Source organism: Taudactylus pleione, unplaced genomic scaffold (assembly GCF_031769625.1).
Source record: "Taudactylus pleione unplaced genomic scaffold, aTauple2 ptg000259l, whole genome shotgun sequence".
Classification (NCBI taxonomy): Eukaryota; Metazoa; Chordata; class Amphibia; order Anura; family Myobatrachidae; genus Taudactylus; species Taudactylus pleione.
In genome coordinates this window covers 1,057,596-1,063,899 of record NW_028284661.1, presented here as the reverse complement: position 1 = coordinate 1,063,899, position 6,304 = coordinate 1,057,596, and positions in this window count along the sequence as shown.

Here is a 6,304-nt window from a genome sequence, read left to right as displayed (position 1 = left end):
TTCAGTTAGATTTTAGTTTAGCCAATGCCCTACAAACATGTTGTGAGCACAATAATATGATAAATAATAATGGGGAAAATTAACTATATATTTACCTTCCTATGTGGGCATAATCCTCCTATTACTGTATATATCTAAAGGGACACTATTCCACATTCATAATAATAAGAGGTCACTGTTTTGATTTTAATTACACTAAAATAACATGATTATTTGTTATTCTCTTCTGGGAGGCAAGACTTGTAATGGCCACTCTTGTGTCACTTTGACTTCATGATGGCCAGCGTGCTATGAACCCTGCAAGGTGAGCCAACTAAGTACCTCATTCAGAGGAGCTCGCAAAAAGCGAGCACTCGCTCTGAATCAGGGCGGCCGCTTTTTTTTTAACCCGGCCTCCTGGCCACTCGCTAAGCTGTGGGTGACCACCCACAGCTTTTGCGAGCTGCCAGGTGATGGTCACTATTATCGCGACCATCGGGCCTGCGACGAGACCCTTGTGGTAGGGTCTCATCTGCCACAAGCCCCAGTGAGTTTCCTGCTCAAATAGAGCAGGAAGCTCACTACTGACATCACGAGTGATGTCAGTAGGGCCGCCCACAAATGGCAGGCATTCCTTCAGGAATGCCTCCATTTGACCAGCCACCCCCGCTCCCCACCTACAAAATGGCGCGAGCTGTCGATCAACATCGACAGCCGCCCCATTTGTAGCGAGCCCCGGAGTGAGTGAATTTCTCACTCGCTACGGGGCTTGCGTGAGGAGTGCCCCACCATTGACCCACTTGCGAGCACATAGCGCTTGCGGGCGGGTCTGAATGAGGTCCTAAGCCCAATACTATCTAAGTTGCAAAAAGTAGTAGTAACTTGCACTTCCATAGCCTGAATTATCAGTGCACACAAGTGCACTACTGATTGCAGATTCCTGATTATCAGGAATGGCAGGGTCAAGACCTACGTCTATGGACACAGATCCCTGGTTCGCATGCCGGCCAGCCTGAGAAGTGGGCGGAGTCAGTGAAAGGCGGTCACTGACGGTAAGTGGGAATCCCTGGTACCCCAAGGTCCAGTGGGGATCAAAACCCCAATCTGTAATCGGGAGTCTGGCTGATGCCATCCGGTCACAGAGGTGTAGCCTTTTGACACCTGTAATACCTAAAACATCAAAGAAGAAAAAAAGTGTTGTCCTGTTTAGTGCACTAATTAATAAAATGTCATCTTTATTAGGTACAGTTAAAATATGTAAGCTAAATCAGTCAGATATTAAAAACAACAGTAAGGGGAATAAAGTGATTCAAAAACAGATTGACCCACTGTGTATTTATTTGGTATTGTACATTAGCATCTGCGTTATATTGAGTGTTGATTGATTCAAGTTCAATAATATGTTAATATATTATACCCAATAAAGATTGTTATTCATACCATTGTGGCAGATTCTCCTTCAGCAATATTCTCAATATAGGACTGGATTCAATTACCCGCAAAAAGCCGAGATCAACGAAAAGCGTAATGTTTTTGCCTCATTCGCGTGTTTTGAGGCAAAGTTTTCGCCTGCTTACACAATGCGCGCATCCACCGCTTTTTGCCCTTTTCAATTGTAAAACAGGCGAAAACGCATATGGGCAAATGCAGCGAATAGCCGAACTGGTGAAAAGGTCAGTTTTTTTTGGGGGGAAATCAGTCAGTATCCCCAATAAAGCCGAACTCACCCCTGTTGGAATTTACATTGGCTCATATGCGGGCTGTGCCTTGCCACAGGACTTTTCTTGTCTCTTTGCTGCTATGCTTGGTATGGGTATTGTTTGAGTGTGTCGTGCTTTGGTCGAGCCTGTCCATGTTTCAGGTTTTCATCTATCAATGAGTCTTAGTGATGTCTGTACCACATATCATTATATTTGGTGGCAGCATTGTGATCACTTAGACATCAACCTCCAAGCACAAAAACATCATAAATACAGTAGGGAATGGAAGCAGCACCACTATGCTACCAATACAGCAAGAATGATCAACTGCAGGACCTCTGTTATACCAGACCTCTGTTATACCTACTGACATCACGAGTGATGTCAGTAGGGCCACCCACAAATGGCAGGCATTCCTGCAGGTATGCCTCTGCTTGCCCAGCCACCCCCCGCCCCGCCTTCCAAACGGGGTGAGCTGTCGATCAACATCGACAGCCGCCCCTTTTGGATGTGAGCGCTGGATTGAGTGCTTTGTGCGCTCGCTCCGGGGCTCGCACACCACGCATGTGCACTGGCACACCATCGACCCACTTGCGAGTGGGTCTGAATCAGGCCCTGTGTTCCAGGCATTCGAAAATCAGGGCTGTATTAATGGCAAAGCTGGCTCAATGGAACCAAGAGGACCCTGGAGAAAAGTATGATGAGGACTGCATCCCAGAGCTGACTGAGGGTCAGGAACATCAATTGCAGGAGCTGTTGGCAGTGCTAGGATAAGAAGCTGCAGTATTGGGAGCCACATTGGGCGTGCAGACCTGGAACCCTGAGGCAAGGCAGACAACCAGGCTGAGATATCAAGATGATCCACCTTTTTATGAGGCCAGTTCAGACATTGACACCAATTTACAGATTTTTGAATAAGTGATGACTATGCATGGGATTGAGGCAGCAGAGTGGCATCTCTATTTGTTAACCAGTCTGAGGGGATGAGGTCTGGAGGCACGCCATGCCCTGAGTCCAGAGCAGATACTGGCACATGAAGAGGTGTGGAGGGTGCTGCTGGCCAGATATGCAGTGAACGCAGAATCCTATAAGACAAAGTTCCGGTCTATGGCAAAAAGAAGGGATTCTTCATTTACTGAGTTCAATAACCTGTTCTGTTGGAACTGTGACAGGTGTCTGGCTGAAAAGCAGGCCAGTACCATAGTGGATGGTAAAAATGTTATTGTCCTGGAGTAGCTGCCTAACAAGATGCCGCTGGAGATTAGAGGCTGGGTGGAAGATCAGGACCCCAGCACTTCAGAGAAATCAGCCTATTTAGCAGACAAGTTCACAGCTAACAGGCCACAGTGGAGACTGGCCAATCTAAAGGAGAGGACAACCCACTGATGGGCCCAGCAACATTGGTATCTCCATCAGTGGTCCCAGCACCTGGCCCAGCTATGTCCCCCAGCTACGCTGACCTTCAACTTAAGGCCCCGAGGACCAGCTGTCACATCCAGATTTATATAGGCTACAACTGCTGGAACTTGGGCCAGTGGGCTAAGGGTAGCTGGTGAGTGGAATCGGGGAGGCAATATATATGTCCTCTTCATAGGTTTCTCGCAGGTGTTGGCGAGACCAACCCCAGGACATAGAGTCTAGTCCACTCGGTGGTATTCACCATTGACCCTACCAAGCGGGATGTGGGTTTCGCTGCACCAAGTGAACAGGTTGCGGCCCCTGAGGCAGGTACCTGGAGAAAACACAGATATAGATATGGGAGGACTATATAAGCACTGATGAACAAGGATGCTGCTCCAAAGAGTGATATGTGAGTTGCACTGGTAATCAGCACCTGGTATGGGATTCTGAATACTGATGGTAATCAGGACTTGGTATGAGATGCTGAATGACGATGGTAATCGATAGTTGGTATGAAATTCCGAGTGACGATGATAGTCAGCACTTGAAATGAGACACTGAGAATCGATGGTAATTGATAGTTGGTATAAGATGCTGAGTGGTGATGGTAGCCAGCACTTGGTATAAGACACTGAGAATCGATGGTAGTCAGCACTTGGATTGAGACACTGAGAATCGATGGTAATCGACAGTTGGTATGAGATTCTGAGTTGCGATGGTAGCCAGCACTTGATATGTAACACTGGGAATCAATGGTAGTCAGCACTTGGTGTGAAACACTGAGAATCGATGGTAATCAGCACATGGTATGAAACACTGAGAATCGATGGTAGTCAGCACTTGGTATGAAACACTGAACAGTGGTGATCGTCAGCATTTGTAATGAATAGCTGAACAGCGGTGGTAGTCACAAGGAGGGTTGACTGGGAAGGAACACTGCGGAGCCTGAGATGCAGTCATAGAAGAAACCATTATAGGAGCAAAGTTGTACATGCAACTTCATGCTGCAGGAAATGCCCTAATATACCCCTTGGTAGCTGGTCATTGGCCAGAGACATCAGCTGAACGACTACCATAGGAGGATACTGATCAGATGACATGAACCAGCATGGTGACACCCAGGACTGCATCTGCAGCAACCAGGATGCACACATGAAAGCTGACAACTGAATGCTTAGGAGCCCGAAGACGCCATCGCAGACGTGAGTAACGGACGATCCCAAGCTGCATCCTGACACTAGCACTGCCTGAGCCCCAGCAGTGCTACAACTATTGCAATGTGGGGCAAGTACAGCAAGACTGTCCACAGGGAAGAGGGCTATGTCCTGGTGCCCAACCAGCTGTGCCTTGGGTAGCAGTGTGCCATGCACCATCATTTAGGGGTGGGCAGGGGTACTACATTCTTGATCTGCCAGAGGCAAATGAGGTAGCACACCAAGTAAAGGTGGTAGCAGCTATGAGGAAAGTTACCCCAGATAACATGAAGGAACAACTGGGTCCGGGCTGTGGGGAAGTGAATGTGGGACTTCTTCATGGTTTACACACTCAATGTATTCTTGGAAATGATCTGGGTGATGATTTGGCTAATCATTTTGTGGGAGCTATTACCTGGAGCCAAGCAAGGGCATTAGGTACAGCACAGAAGGACCTTCCTATGTCAGTACAGGGAGTCTTTGGATGGACCAGCTGCCATGACCCCTGAACTGCCGCCAGTGAGTAACACTGTACCAAACTTGCTTCACTGTGACAGTAAACTGGCCCCAGACAGACCTCTCCATGGCTAGTTTCCGCATCCCAGTGGAATTAACAGAATGGGGACCTCAGGAGGATCACATCCTGTGAGAGGAGGAGAGACTGTACAGGGTACCCGCACAAGCAGATCCCTTAGAGCCCAAAGTACCAAGGAAACAGCTAATTGTTCTCCTGGCAGTACCATGCCTGGTTGGCTGGCTCTTGCCCATGACATCCCCATAGCAGGCCACTTAGGAATCTGTAAAAGCCACACCTGACTATTGTAGCATTTATTCTAGCTTGGAATAAACCAGGAGGCAAGATAGTATACTATAAGGTGTCATGCGAGGTATGCCAATGCCGTGGGTGACCTCCCACATAGAGCTACCCTACAGTCCATGCCCATCATAGGTGAACCATCCATGCAAGCTGCCATGAAAATTGTGGGGCAACCAAGCCAAATGACTATGCAACTAGATATCCTGAGGCAGTGCACTGGCATCCATAGATGCCAAGCATATTACCCAGGCTCTCATGGATATATTTAGCCGCATACTATTTCCCCAGGAAGTGGTTGCCAATCAGGGAAAACATTTAAAATTTCTAGGGGACTTGCTGCAGACAGTATGGGACAAACTTGGAGTCTATTCCTTCCGCACCACCCCCTACCATACCCTGACGAACGGTCTCTGCAAGAAATTTAACAGGACCAATAAGCAGCTGTTGCATTCATATGCAGAGGGGGAGCTAGTAGCGTTATTGCAGCAGCTATTATTCGTGTACCATGTAGTGCTCCAGGATTTCCCCTTTTGAGTTTCTATATGCTCAAAGGGTATGGGGGCCTCTTCACCTAGTCTGGGAGAACTGGGAAGAGAGATGTTCTGGAACCTGATGTTCCCATCCTGGAATATGTGGTCCAAATGAGGGATAGACTGCAGCAGTTAATGCAGCTTGTGCATGACCACACACAGGGGATGCAGGAACAGCAGTGCCAGAACTACAACCAGTGTATGCAAGAAAGGGAGCTAGAAGTTGGACAGAAAGTGATGGCGCCAGTACTTACCCAAAAGCACAAGTTATAGGTTAGCCGGGCAGGGCCAAATACCATAGTAGACCAACAGGGCCAGGTAGATGACATTATTACCCTAGATCAGATGGGGAAGTGGGTGGGTACCTACTGATAAATAGGCTAAAAGACCTGATTCAGCAAGGAACGCACAGATGCTGACGCACGCACCTGTCCACTGAGAAAATATGCTAATCAATGCATACTCACGGAGACCGCAAGACAAGATGCAGACATACAGCCCCATACTATGCCGCCCATCTACCTTTACGCACAGCCTGATCAGCACACAAGATAGCGTAAACATCGGTAACATCGAGAACCATCAGACCTATTAGCATATTAGTGGTTGACCTGACTTGCCGCAGGAATTTGGTCGCTTCCTGTGTACAGCTTACCATATAGCTGCGGATGCCACTGCACTGCC